This window comes from Mus musculus, chromosome 16, assembly GCF_000001635.26.
Source record: "Mus musculus strain C57BL/6J chromosome 16, GRCm38.p6 C57BL/6J".
NCBI lineage: Eukaryota > Metazoa > Chordata > Mammalia > Rodentia > Muridae > Mus > Mus musculus.
Genome location: NC_000082.6, coordinates 52,937,099 through 52,961,471, shown reverse-complemented (window position 1 = coordinate 52,961,471; position 24,373 = coordinate 52,937,099). Strand labels below are relative to the sequence as shown.

Below are 24,373 nucleotides of genomic sequence, written 5' to 3'. Positions count from 1 at the left end.
TGATCTTCAATAACAAAAAAAAATAACGAAAGCCAACACTCACGTGGAAACTGAACAACACTCTTCTCAAAGATACCTTGGTCAAGGAAGGAATAAAGAAAGAAATTAAAGACTTTTTAGAGTTTAATGAAAATGAAGCCACAACGTACCCAAACCTTTGGGACACAATGAAAGCATTTCTAAGAGGGAAACTCATAGCTCTGAGTGCCTCCATGAAGAAACGGGAGAGAGCACATACTAGCAGCTTGACAACACATCTAAAAGCTCTAGAAAAAAAGGAAGAAAATTCACCCAAGAGGAGTAGACGGCAGGAAATAATCAAACTCAGGGGTGAAATCAACCAAGTGGAAACAAGAAGAACTATTCAAAGAATTAACCAAACGAGGAGTTGGTTCTTTGAGAAATCAACAAGATAGATAAACCCTTAGCTAGACTCACTAGAGGGCACAGAGACAAAATCCTAATTAACAAAATCAGAACTGAAAAGGGAGACATAACAACAGATCCTGAAGAAATCCAAAACACCATCAGATCCTTCTACAAAAGGCTATACTAAACAAAACTGGAAAACCTGGACGAAATGGACAAATTTCTGGACAGATACCAGGTACCAAAGTTGAATCAGGATCAAGTTGACCTTCTAAACAGTCCCATATTCCCTAAAGAAATAGAAGCAGTTATAAATAGTCTCCCAGCCAAAAAAAGCCCAGGACCAGACGGGTTTAGTGCAGAGTTCTATCAGACCTTCAAAGACGATCTAATTCCAGTTCTGCACAAACTTTTTCACAAGATAGAAGTAGAAAGTACTCTACCCAACTCATTTTATGAAGCCACTATTACTCTGATACCTAAACCACAGAAAGATCCAACAAAGATAGAGAACTTCAGACCAATTTCTCTTATGAATATCGATGCAAAAATCCTCAATAAAATTCTCGCTAACCGAATCCAAGAACACATTAAAGCAATCATCCATCCTGACCAAGTAGGTTTTATTCCAGGGATGCAGGGATGGTTTAATATACGAAAATCCATCAATGTAATCCACTATATAAACAAACTCAAAGACAAAAACCACATGATCATCTCCTTAGATGCAGAAAAAGCATTTGACAAGATCGAACACCCATTCATGATAAAAGTTCTGGAAAGATCAGGAATTCAAGGCCCATACCTAAACATGATAAAAGCAATCTACAGCAAACCAGGAGCCAACATCAAAGTAAATGGAGAGAAGCTGGAAGCAATCCCACTAAAATCAGGGACTAGACAAGGCTGCCCACTTTCTCCCTACCTCTTCAACATAGTACTTGAAGTATTAGCCAGAGCAATTCGACAACAAAAGGAGATCAAGGGGATACAAATTGGAAAGGAGGAAGTCAAAATATCACTTTTTGCAGATGATATGATAGTATATATAAGTGACCCTAAAAATTCCACCAGAGAACTCCTCAACCTGATAAACAGCTTTGGTGAAGTAGCTGGATATAAAATAAACTCAAACAAGTCAATGGACTTTCTCTATACAAAGAATAAACAGGCTGAGAAAGAAATTAGGGAAACAACACCCTTCTCAATAGTCACAAATAATATAAAATATCTTGGCGTGACTCTAACTAAGGAAGTGAAAGATCTATATGATAAAAACTTCAAATCTCTTAAGAAAGAAATTAAAGAAGATCTCAGAAGATGGAAAGATCTCCCATGCTCATGGATTGGCAGGATCAACATTGTAAAAATGGCTATCTTGCCAAAAGCAATCTACAGATTCAATGCAATCCCCATCAAAATTCCAACTCAATTCTTCAACGAATTAGAAGGAGCAATTTGCAAATTCATCTGGAAAAACAAAAAACCTACGATAGCAAAAACTCTTCTCAAGGATAAAAGAACCTCTGGTGGAATCACCATGCCTGACCTAAAGCTTTACTACAGAGCAATTGTGGTAAAAACTGCATGGTACTGGTATAGAGACAGACAAGTAGACCAATGGAATAGAATTGAAGACCCAGAAATGAACCCACACACATATGGTCACTTGATCTTCGACAAGGGAGCTAAAACCATCCAGTGGAAGAAAGACAGCATTTTCAACAATTGGTGCTGGCACAACTGGTTGTTATCATGTAGAAGAATGCGAATCGATCCATACTTATCTCCTTGTACTAAGGTCAAATCTAAATGGATCAAAGAACTTCACATAAAACCAGAGACACTGAAACTTATAGAGGAGAAAGTGGGGAAAAGCCTTGAAGATATGGGCACAGGGGAAAAATTCCTGAACAGAACAGCAATGGCTTGTGCTGTAAGATCGAGAATTGACAAATGGGACCTAATGAAACTCCAAAGTTTCTGCAAGGCAAAAGACACCATCAATAAGACAAAGAGACCACCAAAAGATTGGGAAAGGATCTTTACCTATCCTAAATCAGATAGGGGACTAATATCCAACATATATAAAGAACTCAAGAAGGTGGACTTCAGAAAATCAAATAACCCCATTAAAAAATGGGGCTCAGAACTGAACAAAGAATTCTCACCTGAGGAATACCGAATGGCAGAGAAACACCTGAAAAAATGTTCAACATCCTTAATCATCAGGGAAATGCAAATCAAAACAACCCTGAGATTCCACCTCACACCAGTCAGAATGTCTAAGATCAAAAATTCAAGTGACAGCAGATGCTGGCGAGGATGTGGAGAAAGAGGAACACTCCTCCATTGTTGGTGGGATTGCAGGCTTGTACAACCACTCTGGAAATCCGTCTGGCGGTTCCTCAGAAAATTGGACATAGTACTACCGGAGGATCCACCAATACCTCTCCTGGGCATATATCCAGAAGATGCCCCAACTGGTAAGAAGGACGCATGCTCCACTATGTTCATAGCAGCCTTATTTATAATAGCCAGAAGCTGGAAAGAACCCAGATGCCCCTCAACAGAGGAATGGATACAGAAAATATGGTACATCTACAATGGAGTACTTCTCAGCTATTAAAAAGAATGAATTTATGAAATTCCTAGCCAAATGGATGGACCTGAAGGGCATCATCCTGAGTGAGGTAACACATTCACAAAGGAACTCACACAATATGTACTCACTGATAAGTGGATATTAGCCCAAAACCTAGGATACCCAAGATATAAGATACAATTTGCTAAACACATGAAACTCAAGAAGAATGAAGACTGAAGTGTGGACACTATGCCCCTCCTTAGAAGTGGGAACAAAACACCCTTGGAAGGAGTTACAGAGACAAAGTTTGGAGCTGAGATGAAAGGATGGACCATGTAGAAACTGCCATATCCAGGGATCCACCCCATAATCAGCATCCAAACGCTGACACCATTGCATACACTAGCAAGATTTTATCGAAAGGACCCAGATGTAGCTGTCTCCTGTGAGACTATGCCGGGGCCTAGCAAACACAGAAGTGGATGCCCACAGTCAGCTAATGGATGGATCACAGGGCTCCCAATGGAGGAGCTAGAGAAAGTACCCAAGGAGCTAAAGGGATCTGCAACCCTATAGGTGGATCAACATTATGAACTAACCAGTACCCCGGAGCTCTTGACTCTAGCTGCATATGTATCAAAAGATGGCCTAGTCGGCCATCACTGGAAAGAGAGGCCCATTGGACACACAAACTTTATATGCCCATGAACAGGGGAACGCCAGGGCCAAAAAGGGGGAGTGGGCGGGTAGGGGAGTGGGGGTGGGTGGGTATGGGGGACTTTTGGTATAGCATTGGAAATGTAAATGAGCTAAATACCTAATAAAAAATGGAAAGAAAAAAAAAAAGAAGATTGGCTACCAATAATGAAAAAAAAAAAAAAGCTTTCTTTCTTTAAGAAGGCAGGTTGTATTCAGTGGGAAAAAAAAAAAAAAAAACAAAAGAAAAGAAATCAGAGGAAGATCAGAAATCAAAAATGTGGATATGGCTTCTTAGTGGGTCTATCAATACGATGCGAAATGCAGTAATCTGAAAGGTAAATGAAATTTAGTTCATCCAGATAATTTAAAGAACTGAGTATATATGCATTATTTGATTTAACCTAACAATTCCTGACTATAACGCTCATTTCTTAGGAAAAACTTAATTCAACCATTATTTATATTATCTTTTTCATATTTTCTTCTTGACTAATTATGATCTTAATTTTCATATGAATAAAACTTTAAATCTGGCTAAGATAACAGAATAGTTATGCTAATTTGACTTTTACTAAAGCAGATAACTCTTGATGAATTTTATTTAACCAGCGCTGTAGGGAAAAGCCCCAGACTCAGGAATCACAAATCACTTGGTCTTAGCTATCCATTCAATATTTGGGTTCAAGAGCTCAGGACAGGCAAAAAATAAATAAAAAAAAGTGAAAAGAACAGATTTAATTAGAGGAAAACTAAGAAGAGAAACAGATAATGTGATATAGGGAACCCAAGATCATTGTGCAGCACTAACATGAATTTTAGTTCTATAAAGAAGGAGAGCTGAGGCAGAGAGGTTATAGGGATGTATAATTAGACACCCAAGAATTAAGTGTGGTCTCCTCTAGCATTGTCTCAGTTCTGGTTACTCAAGTTGGTTGGAATAAATCAAGCTTGTTAGGAGGCAAGTTATTTTTCAGGCAGAGATTACTTACATGTTTCAGTGCAATCTTACTTTCATTTGAGGAGGTATGTGTCCTGTGAGGGATAAGGTGACAGCATGTGAGGGACCTTTATTAGGGACCTTTAGATGCCCATATTCATTTATTTTCTGTTGTCATGATAAAAGCAAACACATAATCCCCTGAAGCAAAAACAAAACCCTGACAAAACACATTGAGGTTGAAGGCTTTATTTTGACTTACAGTCATAAAGGATTAGCATCTACCTTGGTGGAGAAGGCAGCAAGATGGCAAGAATCAGGGACAGCATGAAGGTGGGATAGGAAAGAGTGTTAGTCATGACACCTACATTCAGAAACCAGAAAAAGAACAAGTCAGTCAGAAAAATCACAGCTCAGAGCCTCTACCCAGTAACATCCTTCCTCCAACATGAACCTACCTTCTAAACCTTCTATAACTTTCCCAAATAGCACCTCCAGCTGAAAACCAAATATTCAAATGAATGAGATCATGGAGACTATTTTATACTCAACCTACATCAAGTACTTTTAAAGATCTTGGATTAAACCATTGTACAAATCTAGCAGCTGAATAACATCCGTACTCTTGTATTTGTGTTCCCACATATGAAAGTGGGTGGGGCTGGTTTTCAGTTAGTGTAGATACTCCTAGAATCATGGGCACATCCACATGTAGAGACAAAGTTAGTGAGTGGCAAAAGTAAAGAAAAAGGATGCAAATTGATACCAGGAATGTCAGGATGCCTTCAGGCCTTTAGTCATCTGGTGAGCCCAAGAGAGGAGTCAATGCTTCGTAGATAAATGCTTATTATATTCATAATCCATGGTACTTTATTTGATGAAAGGAAACCAACATTTATAATGGACTCAATATTAAAAGCATTTTAATTGTTTTTCTTTCACTTTAGTAGATTCGTGTATATTATATATGTATGTTTTTCAAAATAAATACTGTTTTACTATAAATATAAATGGTTATGAGACTCATGTCCTTCTCCAAATGCTTGAATATCAACATACAAGAGATAAGAGTTGAGTGGAAGAAAAGGGATGACATTCTCAAAAGATTGAGTGTGCCATTTTCATGCCTAGTAAAAGAATGATTTTAAGTAAAACAGGCTACTCCAAAGTATTTAATACAAACAAGAAAGAGGAATAGCAGGACAAACTGCAGAAAAATCTAGGTATTGGGTATAATCTTCCCTACCTACACTATCTGTCTCCTTTTTCTGGCAGAAGTATTGTAATTGACCTTAATCTTATAGGGCAGGCCCTACATTTTCTTTAAACAAACAAGCTAGTCCTATGTTAGTTAAACAGCATACCAACTTACATGATTTATATATTTTGACCAACAACAATAAAAACAAATATGGAAGAACATTACCTTTACTCATGTTTCAGGAGATCATCAGAATTTCTGCATTCTATAAAACTAAAGACACTTTGTCAGCTCACTATAATTTAGAGTTGTGAAAAATGCAATTGGTTTGTTGTTCAATGATAGAACTACTTATGGATGTGTGTCAAGAAGAGAATATTTCAACAAAGTCAACAAATGTATTTCAGCAAGCAAATTTTTGTCAGTTATTTGACAAATATAATAATTAATCCTTATTTAGTGATACTTAAAAAAGAAAAGCTATATTAAAGGAAACAAAAAAATTCACAAAATATTTATTGTAGTAATATAAATATGAATTTACATGAATAAACCTACAAGGCAGAAATGAGTTCATCAGATCAAAAAAAATTTATACATTTCCATTAACTTTTAACTTTTAAGACGACTCAAGTCTTGTAGACTAAGCAAACTTATTCTAACATGGGTAAGTATAAAACAAACTGCATTTCCAAAACATTTCAGGCAAAGGAGATAAATATTCTGTCCTTCGAAATTCCTTAATTTCATTTCTATTTAGTTTTCTCTTTTAGGAAATCATATGTTCACATAAGATTGAAAATGTACAGTCCTTTAAATATAACCATTAGGTTCATCTTGGCCCCTTGACACTAATTTTGACACTTATTGTATCTACAGACTCCCAGCTTGATTGGCACTGTGTGCTATCTCATTGAATTTCTTGCACCATTGAATTTTATTCCTGAAGATTCAAAGTAGTTGCTTGTAGGAAGCTTTTTATTATATGATTGCTAAGTTCTCTCTCTCTCTCTCTCTCTCTCTCTCTCTCTCTCTCTCTCTCTCTCTCTGTGTGTGTGTGTGTGTGTGTGTGTTTTATATGATCAAATTCAAAGATAAATAAAATGATCATCTGAGTCCTATCATCAAATACAAATATCCACTAATTAAGTATTTTTGCAGAATATACAAAATTGGGCTAAGAATGAAGAAGGTATAGAAGAGACACAGAAAAAAAAAAAAACCTACTACAGAAAATAGCACAATAGATTTTCTTTCTATAGGCAGAATATAGCATAACCTATCTCCAGATAGACGTATTTCACCTTTACCAGATGTATTTGTATCTGTAGGATTTTTCTAAGACTAATTTTTTAATATTCATGCTTTTTTAGAAGAAGATATGTACCATTTTAAACAATGTGGATATATATATATATATATAATATTTCTGTATGAAGATTTTGTCATACCAATACATTATAAAGTGATAAAAATTCAGTTTGGTCTGTGTAGGTCAAATTTATCATTATCTAGACTGTCAACCATGACAACATATTCAGGAATTCCTTTGTTCTTCTTTACCTGTATCATACCACTGGTTTTTATCATAATAGTTTCTTGGCTCTTCTTTTAAGAATATGCACAGAAGGATGTAACCAGAATCAAGTGTCCAGCTGCCCACCAATCGATTTTTCATACATAAATATATTGAATGAATGATAAAAGTTGATTCATAAATGACTCTGAGGGTCCCGGTTCTTCAAAGATCTTCCTTGTAGGGCTCAACGGCTCATGGAAAGAGAAGAAAGCAGTGAGCATTTAAGATGGGCAGTGTCTCTGTCTCAGTCAAAGTTCTATTACTATGAAGAGATACCATGATCTTGGCAACTCTTATAAAGGAAAACATTTAATTGGATCTGGATTACGGTTTTTGAAGTTTAGCCCATTATCATCATGGCAAATAAATAAATAAATAAATAAATAAATAAATAAATAAAAAAAAGCATGGAATCATATTGGCAGGCATAGAGGTAGATAGCTGAGAGGTCTATGTTGGGTCTTCAGGAAACAGGAAAGAGAAAGAGACACTAGGCCTACCTTTGACACCCCAAAGCATACCTCCAGTGACACACTTCCTTTATCAAAGCTACACCTCCTCCAAGAAGGCCACAATTCCTATTCCCAGTCAATTTGTGCTACACCCTAATTACCAAGCATTCAGAATTATGTGCTTATTTGAGCTATTCTTACTCAAACCACCAAAGTTTCCATCTATGATGGGATGTCTCTAGGGTACCACAATTGATTTGAATTTCTTATGCTAGTTTCTATGTACCAGTGTTGCAAAATCATCTGCCTTCTGTGAACCTAAAGAGAAATTTAGCAATTATTAGTGCAGTGGAGCTTCTCTTTATCCCAACAATTGGGGAAGGTGAGACTTAAAGAAGAAATTGGAGAGTGAATGTTTTTAGGGAACCCCCATCAAAAGAAGATGAGCTACTAAGAAATACCATACAAAAACCTAACAACATAAATTAACAAATCAAACAATGGGCAAAACAATAATGAGAGATATCAGACAAGTTGGAGGAAATTTCTTAAAATATTCATCTGATGCTTTCTACAAGCACTTTTGTTGGATGCTAATTTTTGAATCAGTCACCTTTGTAGAGTGTGTTATTTTTCCACATTTGGATAGGTATAATCTAACCAGTTGTATTTCTTAATAGAACTAGAAGACTAAAGAGACAGAATTTTCTACCCTACTGCTTGAACTGCAGCTGTGTTATTTCCAACATTTAGAATAATACAAAATATCACTACTTCCCTTCCTGGGAATGGCAGTTTCACACAGTAATTAGCACCATCAGCTCTTCTGGGTTCATTAATGGGATTGGAATTACATATCTGCTCTCCTGGTTCACCAACAGGCTGACTGCAGAACTTTAGCTTTCAGTTTCCTTGATCACAGGAACCAACTATTTTTTAAAAATCCTTTTAGATTTTTCCTTTTTTTTTTGTCAAAATATGTGAATATATGTGTGTGTATACACACACAAATATATATATATATATATATATATATATATATATATATATATATATATATATATATATATCACATGTTAAAAGGTGCCAGAGTTTTAGTAAGTAGTATAAAATAATAAATAGATCTTAGTAATTATTTAAGTCAAAGACATTTTGGATATATTCAGTTATATTCATTAATTTATATATCATTCATTTAATTTCACATTTAAAATCTGACATCTAAAAATATTGTCGGTCTCACTGTAGCTTCCATTTAGAGATCACTGATATTTGCCTTCATTTTCTAACTATGATCTAGTGTTTCCATTTTTGATGCTAAACTTAATCCTTTTATCCATGGCAATTGTGAAATGCACAAGAACACTAAGCTCCAACTGGCTATCGAAGGATATTCTCTTAGCTAACAATAGAATTGGAAAAGAGACTTGAACATATATTCTGTAATCCATTAGATAACAAGAGTTACAAATACATGGTAAAAGAAATTAATAAAAATAAGATATTAAAGGGAACAAAAATTTCTTGTCTTTTCTGGAAGCATACAGAGATCTGTAGGAATTTGAAAACCATTTCTTCACTCATCTTATGGTTCAGTCATGTCTTAATAACTGCAATTCTCAATTGTCATGATGTTCTGTGAGTATGATTTAGCCTATAGACAGGATTATAATGAAATTGGAAGTTGTCATGGTTCTAGTATGGCAGCCATCTTTGATCAAACAACAAGTTTTGACTAGGCCACCTAAACAGGAACTTTTCAATTATAGACATTCAATCTTCAAAGGTAAATTAGATTGAAAGTGTGTAGAAATTACAGTAACAAAATAATAATATCATAATTGGAATAGGTAGCTCTGAGGGACATTCCATACCACAAGAAAGGCTTCACATAGACATTATTTTCACAATACCCTCCTCACTAAAGATTATACTTGAGTATGTAACAAAGAAACATTAGCTTCCTTCAGAACTTTGATTGTCTATTCTTTTAAAAGCAAATCGTGATTCTTGTACAAACATACAACTGGCAAATGTCAAAGCTTTTATCAAATAATCAATTATCCATTAGGATAGAAGGCTAAAAGAAAATACAAAATGAAAACAAGCAAAACAAAGACAAGAGAAGTTTCTGGACACAGTTGATTCTATACATCTATAAACATTAAGATTGTCTAGAGTTATCCATATGGGAGCAAGGTAGTCATATGAACACGTAAAATAAGACACTTTTATTCAGCTAAACATAAAATAAACAGATGCAGCAAAAGAAGGTAAAAGCTGAATTCGAGGGAAATTCTTTACTGAAGAGTAACTTTGTGAACAGATGATAGTGAGTAGTAACATAAAAAGTTGAGATTGACCCTGAATTGATAGCATGAAATAAAATAGGAACCCCAGTCTCATAAACACACAAAAAGGAACACGTCTCTAATGAGTAGTAGATCTGGAAGAGACCTGCAAGATTCCTGAGATCAGTGAATCCCTGGTTGATACTTCAATTTTAGACTGAGAGCTAAACAGAAAAACAAAACAAAAGAAAACAAAACAAAACAAAACAAAAAAAAACAACATTTGATCAGTAATAGCCTCCTGACCCATCAAAGTAGTGAGATAATAATTCTGTCTCACATTAACTTGCTAAATTACTACAAAACACATCTGGTCTATGCTCCCACTTTTATATACAGATTTTATTTGTATGTGTTACAACTTTTTTCATGTGGGTGGGTGATCCATCATTGAATTATGATGCAAAGTAAGTCTTGTCTGCTTTGCTCATTTAAATATCTGAATGCTGTAAGGGTGTAGAGAAGGGCCAGCATCCCTGAATGACTGCCTGGTATGTTGTGCTTTTAGCTTATTTAAATGCAGAGATGTTGGGTTAGAAGAGCTTTAGTTATTCATTTTAGAAAAAAATGTGTTTGCAAATTAAGTGTTAGAGCTCTTTACAGGAAGCATTAAAGTATTTCATGTTCACAAATGGCACACTCCTGTTACTTGATACTGAATATCTTCCGGCTTTCTACAGCCATAAACTGTTTGGGTAATTGAGCTCTGAAGACACTGTCAAATAGGAGAAAAATTAGAGAGTATTCAAAGGTTAAGAATAGGGATGTGAAACAAATTTAAAAATACCACATATAGGACTTGTCAATTAGGATAACAAATTCAGTTAATAATATACTGCACACATCTGAAGTGTATTAAATAACAAATGTAGCAAGCAATTGGGAAGACTATTTCACTTCAATTCCAGAATAGATCATTGTGTCATTAAGCATTAAGGCATGACACACTCCTCAGGATTAAGTAACTGATTCAATAGCCTAAGTGCACATTCAGAAGCATTTTGGTTTCTGGCCTATATCATAATCCATGTGGGTTTGAGAAGAGTTAGAAAAGCATTGCTTCATGGAGTAATCTTGAGAATCCAGACTTGACGTTTATACACCAGAATCTTCAGCAACTGCCATACAACTGGAAGACTGCAAAAGACAAGCACTCATGGCACTCACATGCCAGGGGCTACCCCTCTGCAAACATTTAGTTGTACATATAGATTACTTCTATGCTTAACCAGAAAGAGGGCATCAGAATTCTTTATCAGAGAGTTTTTGACAGTCACAGAATTTTAAATGGCACACCAACGTAAGTTACTTGTTTATGAAACATCATATGGAACATTAAAATATGTAAAATATTAAAGAGATCTGTATAGAAACAATGAGTCCCAAATAATCTAATTATAAATTCAATGTTATAAAATTGTTTTCCTACCTTTTACTTTAATGATATTATAATTTAGTAACAATCTAGCCTAATTCCTGAACACAAAATCTGAGGGAATTCAGTGCACAATGGTTGGACCATCCAGACAGATTTAGGTTTTTCCAGGACCATACACTAAAAAAAATACAAGGTTATTGTCTTATTTTCATGTTATCTTTCTCTAAAACATGTTGTTTGAATTGTAAGATCCTACTTCCTCAGATAACTCTGCATCGTACTTTCTAAGCCATAATTCTAATTTACAAACTTCGAACAAAATATGTATAAGTTTAATTCTAAATAAGCAAATTCATATTGAAATGAAGAGATTTTAAAAACAAACAATTAAAAAAGCAATGAATTTGAAATAGAATGAAATAGGTACATGGGAGAGTTTGCAGGGAGCAAAGGGAAGAGGAAAATGACATCATTATACTCTAATCAACAAATAAATGTATTTAAGTAAATATTTCCGTACTCTATAGATTAATATGATATAATCTTTTTTTTTAAATTTTTTATTAGGTATTTAGCTCATTTACATTTCCAATGCTATACCAAAAGTCCCCCATACCCACCCACCCCCACTCCCCTACCCACCCACTCCCCCTTTTTGGCCCTGGCGTTCCCCTGTACTGGGGCATATAAATTTTGTGTGTCCAATGGGCCTCTCTTTCCAGTGATGGCCGACTAGGCCATCTTTTGATACATATGCAGCTAGAGTCAAGAGCTCCGGGGTACTAGTTAGTTCATAATGTTGTTCCACCTATAGGGTTGCAGATCTCTTTAGCTCCTTGGGTACTTTCTCTAGCTCCTCCATTGGGAGCCCTGTGATCCATCCATTAGCTGACTGTGAGCATCCACTTCTGTGTTTGCTAGGCCCAGGCATAGTCTCACAAGAGATTTTAAAAGTACTTTTTTTGAAGTGGGTTGCAAACAATTAGTTATATGTGTTGAATGAGAACCTATGGACTTCCCTTGTCTACAAATTCTGTTTTTAATCTTACTCTACTCTGTCTACGTTTGTATATATTTTCATGTTCTGGACAAAACCAGACCATTCTTTCTTTGAAGAACACCAGTACGTTCAATATAGTACATAATCGTTGCCTATATCTGAGTCATGTGAAGGACCAGTCTGTAAAATAAAAGTCCTAGCTGAACTTATCTATCATATCTGCTCTTCAGCTGTCACAGTCACACTATGCTCTTTCTCAGTCACAAGAGAGAAGGTAAACTGGCAAACATCGCTTGAGAAGCCTTTCAACAGAACTACTCCTACACTGTGAGTTCTTTGAATATTTCTTTGGGTATTGTAGAAATGGTTTTAGACATCTCCGTAATTTTTGGTAGGAAAATTAAACCCTACATGTCACAAATTGCTTACAACTGTCACCTATATTTCTAACCCTCTCTTCTCATTTGGGGCTTTCTATTTGTTTTTTTGTATTTTTTGTTTTGTTTTGTTTTGTTTTTTTACAGTTATAAAGAATTGCCACCCTTTTTTCTCTCCAATGTCATCAGTGAGGCTTTAATTCATCTGCTCTGTCATTTTCAGGAGCTTTTTGTTTATAAGGTATATATAGTAGACAAGCCATTCCACCATTGCCTCTGATTGTCACAACATAGCTAAGGTATATCTACAAGACAGGACATTTCACCAGTCCACCCGCTCGTCATGACATAGCCTCTACACATGACATCTATTAAAAACTATACAGCATAAAACTCCAAGAAATATAACTTCCCAAGAGTTTCTAAAATCAAGATAAGATTATAATACCCCAAAGGTCTTTTAATATCTTAGCAGTGACTGCAGAAACACTCATTATAGATTTTGTTTTTCACGGTCAAGGACAAAAATAAAAGGATTCTCCATTGTGAAGCTCTTGATTTTTCTCTCCCGAGTCTCACAATGGACAGCTTCTCTTGAGATGCTGTCATCGCCTGTGGATTGCAATTTGCCACATTGAGAAGTGCACTGGGGCTCTGAGAGGCCTGTGCTTCCTCATGCTGTTTTGTGAATGGGCTCTCAACTGTCAGCCTAGTGTGTGTCAGATGAGGTCGGGGCATACAACACTGAAAACTATGTTGTAACTTACATTCTAAAGGAATCTGCAATGTGTTTAGACAAAGCCTGTGGGAGAATGTGACCAGCCTTTAAAAAAAAAAGCAAAGATGGGTTAGGGAGATTTTTCTAGAATGTGATGTTAGCTCTCTTGAAACTAATGGATATACTTATTCTACAGAACCAAGGTTGCTAAGGGGGAGACCTTTGCTGAGTCACCAGGGCTTATCATGTTCCCAGTGACTTTTTAATAAGAATCATTAATCATGAAAACCTCTGACTGCATGTGTCTCACAATCAAGGTGACCACACCCTGCCACCATTCTTGGCACTTGTTCCTACATTAAAAGTTTTATGAGCACAGATTAACTATTTCTCAGAACTGTTCCCTTAAGGGTGTCCAAATTAACTTTCAGAAACATTAAAGCTGCTCAGCCCAAACAAACAAAATAGCAACAAGCCAGTCTAACCCGCCCCCAGCAAAATATCTCTATGTCATGTCTCTATGTGGAATGTTTCATGTACCTATTTTGGAATGATTATTCATTATAAAATTATGACTACAAGAAGATAAAAATTATGTTGTCATTTTTTCCAAGGGCATCAGCTTGCCTATAGTGACAATCAGTTGCTGCTGAGGGAGGAGGAGTCAATTTTCTTTGCCGGGCTGGCCTCTGATGGCCTACGCCATAGGGATTGAACCCAAAGCCATTCACATTTTGGGAGCATTTACTGGACTCAGTGGGATATAAAAGAATAAAAGAGAACATGAACAGATGAGCATGGTGTATAGGAGTGGCAGTAGAGTGAGGAAGTGAAGGTGAATGCAATGAAGATGCATTATACACATATAAAAATTTTTGAAATAATCTAAAAGAGAAAGCCCCTGGGGGCATTGCAGGTGTGGCTGCTATGTCATATGTGTATCGGTAGGTGGCAGGGGGCAGAGAGGCTATGTTCAGTGTTTTGATCTATGAACATCTGAATAATCATTAGTCTATTAGTCATAGACAATAGTCATAGTCACAGTCAATAGTATAGTAGCCTAATACTCTCTGAAAAAAAAAAGATAGCCTAAAACTACCATCGGTCCATGCTGCATAAGCCTTTGTGTTTGGGGTGGGGGGTAAGACCATGCCCAGTATGACCTCAAACCAATGCTGTAAGTCCAGATTCCCCTTATTTCCAGATCCAGGACTTTGAATTGGCCCACTGATACATCTATCCCATGAATGAACTGCTGGAGTGTGAGAAGGGCCTGGTCCTATAGAACCAGGACTGCAGGATCTTCATGACAAAGGACAACAACAGGATATCTTAGAGGGGTTCCAGAGAGGTTTCTGTATTGATAGTTATGCATAAGCCAGAGGCTTTGTACCCAACCAAGAATAATTGCAATGAATATTTATAAGCAAAAAAAAAAAAGTAGGGAAAAGGGATATACTGTGAGACATACTGTGACTCACTAGCACTTTATTTGTTGGGCAGACATTTGAAAAGTAGAGAGATGGGATGAAAGGAAGAGGAAAAGTGTGGGATTGGGCTACATGATGTTCAATTCACAAAGAACTACTAAACATTAAAAAAAAGTGATGTTAAACAGAAGACAACTCTGCTGACTGCTACTTTTGGTTTTGTAATAAATATCTATACATCCAAAATTACCTTAAAATAAAATGGTTATGACTCTAAGTGTTGTCCTTGATCAGGGTAGTTATTGCCAAAAAGTCAAGATCCTAGTATAGCATCCAAGGCCATGTTCAGCAGCCATGGGAGTGGAACAGCTAAGTTGTAATGCAAAAAGGAGCCATGGTTCATGCATGTTTGAAATCTTCCAGAAGACTACCAGGAAGAACAATAAGGCCATCAAATACATTCCGGTTTCTATTCTTACCCAAATAAAGGTGGAGAAGGATTAATAATCATCTACTACTAAGAAGAAATAAAGCAAAATTATGAACAATAGAAGGAAGAGAAGCTGAATCTAGGGAAAATGAAAGAATGAGATGGAGGCAAAAGTAGAGATGGCAGTTTTCTCTGCCTTCATTCCTTCTTTGTTATACTTCCTGCCTTGCTCTACTTCCCTCCCTGCCTTCTTTCTTTCATTCATTCTTTTCTTTCTTCTTTCCATCTTCCCTTTCTTTCATAAAGTTTCACCTGTAGCACAAGCTATGCCTAAGGATCAAATTCCTTTTGCCTTAGTTTCCTGATTTCTAGTACTATAGACCAGAGCTATTAAATGTTAGCAGTCAGTTGTCTTTCTTAAAGGCCAAAACAAATGAGATTTATACAGAGGGACACACAAAACTGAACGACAGAAGTACCCCTGCAACAAAGGAGAATGCCTGAAAGACTTATGCACTGAGAGAGGCACTTCTTAACACAACACATAACTTTCCAGAAAGAAATAATGCATTGTAACAGAACTATTTGTCACATTTTAATTACCCAAATTTGCTACTATATAGCCTTTGGATGAAAGGTTTATGTTAGAGAGCAACAAACAAAATTGAACATTTTAGCATTCAAGAGAATTTAATATTGATGAGATTCAACTACTTAGTAGGTCAAGCCCAAAATTTGTTATTTCTCTTTTATAATGAGACAGTGAACACAGGAGAGATGGTGGCCTAGTTAGGGCAAATTGGAGTAAATGAACAATTATGGTTAAATTAGCATATGGTTGGGGACTTGTACTAGGTGATAGAGTTAGAAAACAGTTCTCAGCAAGTAAAGGGTGAGCTACCTTATAATAATACCTTTGCACTCAGTTAGAGGAAAGTATAATTAGAAAGTGTGCCTAAATACTGATCAGCCTGAGGCCAAGAACATTAAACCCCATCTTCACTTAGTATGCAATTAGAGTATGTGAATCACAGAACAAAAATATATCAAACAAGTAATTACTAACTGGAATTTTTACTAATCATTAAATTGACAGACATTCAATAGAGTATTTTACAGGTATTAACTTATACATATACACATGGAAATATTGATATTACAATAAACTCAAATAATACAAACTAAAACAACAACAGCAACAATACCCTGAAATTCCTTCAAAATCTGGAAGTGACAGAACTTGTTCTCAAAATGAATGTTCTTCAGATCCATTTAAAATTCAAAATGCACACAACCAGTGTGATTAAAAGCATACAGTTACAGACTTCAATATAGTATTTCTTAACAAGGCAAAGCAGGTAAAGAGTAGATTGCTCAATTGGATCATGGAAAGGATAGGATCCTTTCTCAGATCCTATTGTCTATAGCGAAGACTTTAGGGGCTAGAAAGGGAGGTGAAGCTTGTGTTTCCAGGATAGATTGTGTGGTAAGGAAGGATGAAAGGTGCGAAGGGAAGCTGTGAGGTAAATAAGAGAGGCAGCAAGGAGACAGTGGGAGGAAGATAGCTCTGACAATGTGAGCAAGGGCCAGTGTTTATTTTTTGAGCACATGGTTTTTGTAGAAAGTGTAAATATGAGAAAGAAAAGGAGAACCAAAGGAAGACATTAATGAAAACAACAGAAAGTCAAGCCAAAAGAAAATGAGCAGGAAGGCAGCTGCAGGGGGGAAGTTGTGTTTCTGATAAAGAATAGTATGCATACATTACAAAGTGGGTACCAGGAAGCCAGAGTCAGAGAGCCGATGGTAAAAGAGTAAAAGATACACAAGTTCACAGTATCATAGGTCAAGAAATTCTGGAGGGCTTGTCTTGTAACTCAAACAGCACAGTCACAAAGATGTCAAAGAAATGCACTTCATGGCTTTCTGAGGAAAGAAGAAAACCCAAAGTGAAAAGTCATATGAAAAATACAAACTCATGGAACAGCAGCCTATTTCCGGGACCGTCCCAGTGCTCAGTTAATGGAAGCACATGCATAAATATGGAACATGGCATTTTTCTTCTTATTTATTCTTCACTCATACAATATATCCCAACTGCAGCCTCTGCTCTCTCCCCTCCTTCCAGGTGACTCTTCCTATCTCCTCTTTACCCCAGATCTATTGCTCCTTCATTCCCCTTTAGAAAAGAACAAAGGAATACAATGAAGTAGGACTAGGCATCAACCCTCATAGCAAGACTGGACTCTGAAAGCCAGTAGGAGGAAAGAGATCCCATAAGCAGGCAAAAGAGTCAGAGACCCCATTCCCACTGTTAGGAACCCCATGAAAACCCCAAGCTAAAATACAACAGCATGTACACAGAGGATCCAGTGCAGATCCATGCAGGTTCTGTAACTGCTGCTTCAGTCTCTGTAACCCACTGTGAAATTTTATATATTTTAAAAAAATATATATATATAAATATATAAAAAATATAAATATATATTTTTAAATAAGAATTTATTTTAAATATATAACATATTATAATTCAACATTAAAATATAATAAATATTATATGATATAATATATCAAAATATATTCTAATTGTATATTTATCTTGAATATATTAATAGAAATATATTTATATGTTTTTAAATTGTATGAATATATACCAATATTTTTATCTCATGATATGTCTTTAAGGAATTGTTGTATTTATATCATGTGGAGTCTCACCATAATTCTTTTTTCCCTCAATCTAATGCTAATGTGAAATTTCTTAGGTAATTTTTACACTGTCTTGTAAGCACAAAGATAGGGAAAATGACTTGGAGTACAAATATTCAACAGAAAATTACAGAAGTATCTAGGGAAAAAATATCTTGAACCAGATTTCAACTTTCAAGTGGATGATTTTACCCTTATTAATAATTCTGCTATTATGTTTTTCAAAACTATCCTATATTTATTACTAAATTGTCTATAATGCTCTTGCATACAGAGTTGAGACTTCTCTGTATGATGTGTCACCCTCCAAGCCAAATAATTCACACAACTTACTCTATATATCTCTGAGTGCTACCTGCAATATTTTGTGGTGAGAATGTTCTCTGAGCATCATCAGGTAGAGGTGGGTGGGAACTCCAGGCCCCATGCTCAATTTGCGGAAAAGCGATTTACCAGAAGCAATTCATCATAAGACCAAGTTGTTGCCTGATTTTTTGACAACAGATCAATTCTACAAAAATGTGTATCAACGAGTGACATTAGCCTGATGTCGAATCCTGCTTCCCCATACTTTCTCAATTTTCAAATATTATCTAAGATACTTTAATTATTTGGAGGGGAGAAACTTTGAATTTTATGTATATAATATATGCTTATGTTTAAAACATTAAACCCTTACAAAGCATTTTAATAACTTCTATTTTATCAGTATATTTGTGAGTAAATATTGATTCATTTTTATAAATTGGGCATTTATGTTCTGCATATAGATATCTATACTTTCAACTAAATTTATTTACATCCTATAAATGGAATTAAGATAATTCGACTCTGAGTCACATTAAAGAAACTTTAGTCTCTTTATGCATTTATCTATGTATATTAAAACAATAATTAAAGGGAAAGAGTTTACCACTGTGAGTATTGATTAGTAGAGAGAAATGGGAAGTGTTGGGCCGGGGAAGGTTGGGAGGCATTGAATTGAGGAAAGGAAAGGGCAAATGCCATAATAATAATTTTAAAAACAAATGATAAAATGATAGTTCATAGTCCATGATAGTAAAAATGGTTCACAAATATTATGTGCTATAACCTTTTATGACAGAAAAATATGTTTATAGTTATGAATGTGCTATGGCAGAAACTTTGATAAACACATTTGTGTCTATCCACAGTTTCAGAACACACTGCTTTTAGAGTCTAGGGGCCTGGTGGATTATCTCAGAGCTCTTCAGAATTGGTTGTAACATATTTCCTTATCGCCACTGCCTCAAATAATCAAAATCTCTTACTCTAAATCAGTTATACTTTCCAGGGAGTTATATTTCAAACCTAGTAGACAAATTAGATATTTGTAAATTTGAAACTTGAAATGCTATAAATGTACCTTTTTATTATGTGTATTTTCTGAGTGATTTGGTCTTTTTATTTTGCTCCTCATGCTATGCACAGATCATGAGATCCCCAAAGACCACTAGAGACCACCAAGAGTCCAACTTGTATGCAAAAGCAAAAAGTCTTTATTCAAGCTCCAGCTTGGTCCTCTAAACTTCTCTGACTCAGTGGATGGGTATGGAAGGTCGAAGCTGTAAAGGCCTGGATTTTTTATCATAGTTACAAGCAGGGTGAGAAGCTTTGCAAGTTAACATGTATGATTGTTTGACATTTAAAGGTCATAGCCTGACTTTCTTGATTCCAATTGTTTGTTCCTAGGGTGGACAGGCTCTTACTAGGGAGATACTGGTACAATGGTTCCTGGAACAAGTTAGGGTTTTTCTTTAACTGAGTTCAAACAAACTACAAGCAAATTAAACACAAGATGATGTCTAGGTACAAAATGGAGTCTATTAGGTTAAAGCTAGCAAGAATAATAAGGGCAGGATCTTCACACTAAACAATTAAACAATTGTAAAACAAAAGAAGAGTCTTTGTGAATGACGAACAACCATGGGATTCTTGAGATCACATTTTAATCTTCTTTTTAGCTTAAATGGAAAATAATTGGAAAAAAATTACATTGTGTGATTTAAAAATGAGAATTGCTAAAGTATTCATTGGATGTGTTTAAAACTGTGTTCATATTGATAAAAAATCTATACATATGCATGCATGGACTTACAACTGTATGTAAAAATCTCTAGTCATACTTACAACTATGCTATAAATGATTGAATCTTGAAAATTGTTCAAAAATATGGAAGAAAGAGAACAATTGCATCATTTTACTTTTTAATATTTGAATTTTTAGTATTGGCATGAATATGTATTACTTTTTTATTTAAAAGAACTCATATAATGGTCATGAAGTCAGGATCCTCAAAGGATTCAAACCTATTGTCCTTGCTAAATAAGCATAGCAAATGACATAATAAAAATTAATAACTTCCTCCATGATTTCTATTAGAAAACAACACAGAAGAGACAACTTAGGTTATAAATACAAAACAGTATAATAAGCAGAACATTAACCAGGGCCTAGTTTCCTTGTTTTTAAAATGGAGCCAGTAAAATAGGTTACTATAAATTTTTAATTCTGTGTAATGCATTCTACAAATGCAATTGTGAGAAAGATCCCTACCATAAATAAAATGAGAGCCATTCCAAGTACCAGAGTGCTGAAACCTCCCTCAGAGTCTCCTTGCCACTCTGAGTTTGTTTCCATGACTAACCCTTGTGTCTGAAGCATCTGAAAGGATGTTTTATTTCCTTTGAAGCAGCTATTTGCTCAAATGTTTTATTTTTTCCAACCTTGCAAAAAGACTCTTTTATTTGTTTGCTGTTTAGGTAATGCTTTCTCTTTAGCCCTGTTATGCACAGCATCACAATATTTACACGTTTCTTGCAGTTTTAGCTACTACCGAGTATGAGATCTAATTGCATATAGATCAGGACTAAGAATTGTCTTTGAAAAAGAAGATGTGTGGTTAATATTCCCGTGTCATCCTCACCTCACCAGGTGCTATCTTTTCTTCGCAGAGCTCTCTTCGCAGAATGAAGGATTCACAAGAGGGAGTCAATCACTTGTGCCAAATCCCAATTAATGCCACAGCAGTAATGAGAGGAAAAACTCTCCTGGCAGAAAGTGTTGCCCAACTCCAAGCTAGGGACCTGGAACCTGTCCTCTCTTCCCTATCGTTCACATAGAATGTCACAAAGCAGTCAGTCATCATTATAGTTTTAGAGGCAAATTGATTTTAAAGATAATAAACAGTACAAAGAAAGATGTATGATTGTTGATTTCTCATGCATTTCCCATGTGTGATTCAATATCCCAAGTATAAGCAGGATTAATATGCATAGCATTTTCTGTTTGAATAAAGCATATTATAATACCTTGGCAATAGCATGATGGGTGTGTATGTGTGTGTTGTGGGGGGCTTAGATTTTTCATATGATAGAATGTAGTCATAGGAAAAGGTGCACACCTGAATATACATTTTATTCCTTGCACTTCTTTTTCTTATCTGTTAAAATTGATGAATATATTGTCAGATTTCATGTTATGCCAGCCCCACTTTTTCTGGCATGATCTCCATACAATAAAGATACGATGACTTTCTGAAAATGTTATCATGTAGTACCTCATCATGATAACACATGGTCAGTAGTGTGATCTCTACATGTCAGGCGGCTTTGAAGGACTAGAGTCCAGCATTATTTTCAGGGGATAAATTATGTTTGTGAAATTCTTGTCTGCTAAGTCAGTATATTAGAAGTCTTATGGGGTGCTAGAATTAACAACATGAAGGAGTCTCTGATTTAGAGAACAACCTCAATTCACATAACAGCTCCAATTTTAACTATTATTCCAAGATACAGGGCTTTGGGGGTTCATGTAAAGATAAAAGACTCTTCCCAAAGTCAGGAGATTATGCCAGCTTCCCATTACTTAAATGAATTGGCTGCAAACTTCTATGGATTCTGGAACTTTCAATGGGTGGGATCATCAGCACTTCTTCTAGCTGGCTTAAACTTCTTCAAACTTACTCCTGCAAAGGAGACTCCCTCTGTAGCTATGAAACTCTGTGCAGAAATTGTATGCATATACATACTCACACACACACACACATTGCTTTTCCTGGGCTATTTTCCTAGGTCGCTAACTTTATTTTTTCAGTCTTTTCATGGATTATTATTATTAGCTTTACCATGATAATTCACCTAAAAATACAGAGATGAGCTTGTAATACTGATTCTTGTTTTTTGAATAGTTGACACTGGATATCACCAGTCAGCCATCTTGTTTCTACCTCATATGTTCTGTTTCCAAGAAGTCTGAATCAGCTCTAGGTTGGAGCTATGTTGTGCCATCATCTCAATATATATTATCTTATAATGAGAATTTTCCATTATTTAAAACTAAAAACTTGTTTGTTACAATTTTTTTCACAGAATACTGAGATAACCTAAGAAATTTTCTCTGTTACACAAAAGAGTACTTAAAGATGTACTACAAATAAGTAGAGGGAGCCTGAAAAACTGTCAAGTAATCTAGTGTATGCATTTGATGCATTATTAAATTACAGTGATTTTTTTTACATATTTTCAAATTATTATTCAAATTTAGGGGTTATTACATACTTTTTTAAGATTTGAAATAATGGTAGTGTTTTTTCTTAGTAACTGTTCTTCAAGAACACTGTGAGAGAAATATTTGAGGTATTGTAAACAAATATTTAAGGAGCATACCCTGTAACTTTCATTTCTGTGGACTTATTTTATCTAATTCAGTTCATTTTCATTCTTCATTTCGGTATGGATAGAAATGATAGAAAGCATACAAGTACAATAATGTAATAATACTTGAAACATAATATACTGCATTTGACACTTCAAGATTAATTCAGTAAACTCCTAGTCTCTTTACACATCATCTATTAGTATTTACGTATTTATAAATGCTCAAACATATAAATAAATATGTATGTATAATAGGTACATTTATGCATATATAGTATACTTGAAGAGCATTTTAAAATGTTTGAGTTATAAAATGATTGTTACTGCATCCATCACGGAGTAGAGCTGAGTTGGTAATTAGACAGTTGCGCACCTACCGACAGACTACGTAGATCTCATTCACAGAACACCAGAGGACTCAAATCCAAACAGAAAGACAGCTTTAAATAGGCGTACTTTGTATAAATTCAGTATCTCCTCTTTGAGAGTGCAAATTATAAAATGTATTCTGAGAGAAGTCAAGTCAATCCTATGCCTAACAGTATGCACAGAGATATGCACAGGGAAGGTGTTTTTTATTGGATGAAATTACTCTTCAAATTATGAATCAAGATTTTATAGAAAATGGATGTGCAGCATTACAAAGAATGGCAGTAAACTATAAATAAATGTACATTCTTATAATAATAATGATGATGATGATGATGATAAAATAATAAGATGTGATATCTGTTAGCTGTTTTAAGACAATAGAGTGCTCCTGGATTTTTGCATGTTTCTCCATGGATTATTTGATATGGTAGTTTACATATCCAAATGAGTAAATTGATGACACAAAGAATAACTATTTTTTCTTTCCTGAGCATGTATTTTATGTCACCCATAGTGTCTGACACTTCATTAAAATTAATTTGAATTATTTGGTTCTCTCATAAAAAATATCTAGCTTTTTCTTACCTCAGAAAGAGAGAAGAAGAATCAATCTTTTCATTCACTCAGAAAAAAAGTTAAATTCTATTTTAAAAATGACCAGAAATGATAAATAGTTCTTGGCTGCTAAGACCATGTAAAAGTGCAGTCCCTTCCAATCTCACTGAATTCTATATTGTTCCCAACAGTGATTGTCTCAGGACTGTTAAAGTTTAGATTAATATGCTGACATCTTTTCCATGGGAATCAGCTTCCTTTTTGGAAGTGTTATTCCTTCTTGCATTGCATTTTTGTAGAAGTAGAGAAAACAGCTCCAATAGAAATTAAATGTTACATAAGAAAGTAGAATTTAATATTTATTCAAATATAAAAATGAATACTCCAATTATGTTATATTTTAACATGATAGCCTTGATATTAATGTTTCTTTAATTATTTATGCAACATTTTTCTACCCAAGAAAGGGCCTCCTAAATAATTTTTTTGTTTTATCCTCTGTATTTTGAGTCAGGGCTTAACATATGTTAAGCAATTTCCCTACCAGTGACC

The 24,373-nt window shown here is 35.1% G+C and overlaps 1 long non-coding RNA gene and 1 other non-coding gene across 5 annotated transcripts in view; one reads left to right on the top strand and one right to left on the bottom strand.

Annotated features, from left to right (window-relative positions):
- Positions 1 to 7,524: 7,524 nt before the first annotated feature.
- 4930405D01Rik overlaps positions 7,525 to 24,373 on the bottom strand; it is a 125,135-nt gene continuing 108,286 nt past the window's right edge. For all 4 annotated transcript variants that reach the window (XR_001781883.1, XR_876113.2, XR_876112.2 and 1 more), the window contains one exon: positions 7,525 to 7,563. This is a non-coding gene — a long non-coding RNA (RIKEN cDNA 4930405D01 gene). The remainder of the gene's footprint in view (positions 7,564 to 24,373) is intronic.
- Gm25723 lies at positions 14,543 to 14,668 on the top strand. Its single transcript, XR_003952018.1, has one exon. It is a non-coding gene; the product is annotated as a small nucleolar RNA SNORA17 (small nucleolar RNA).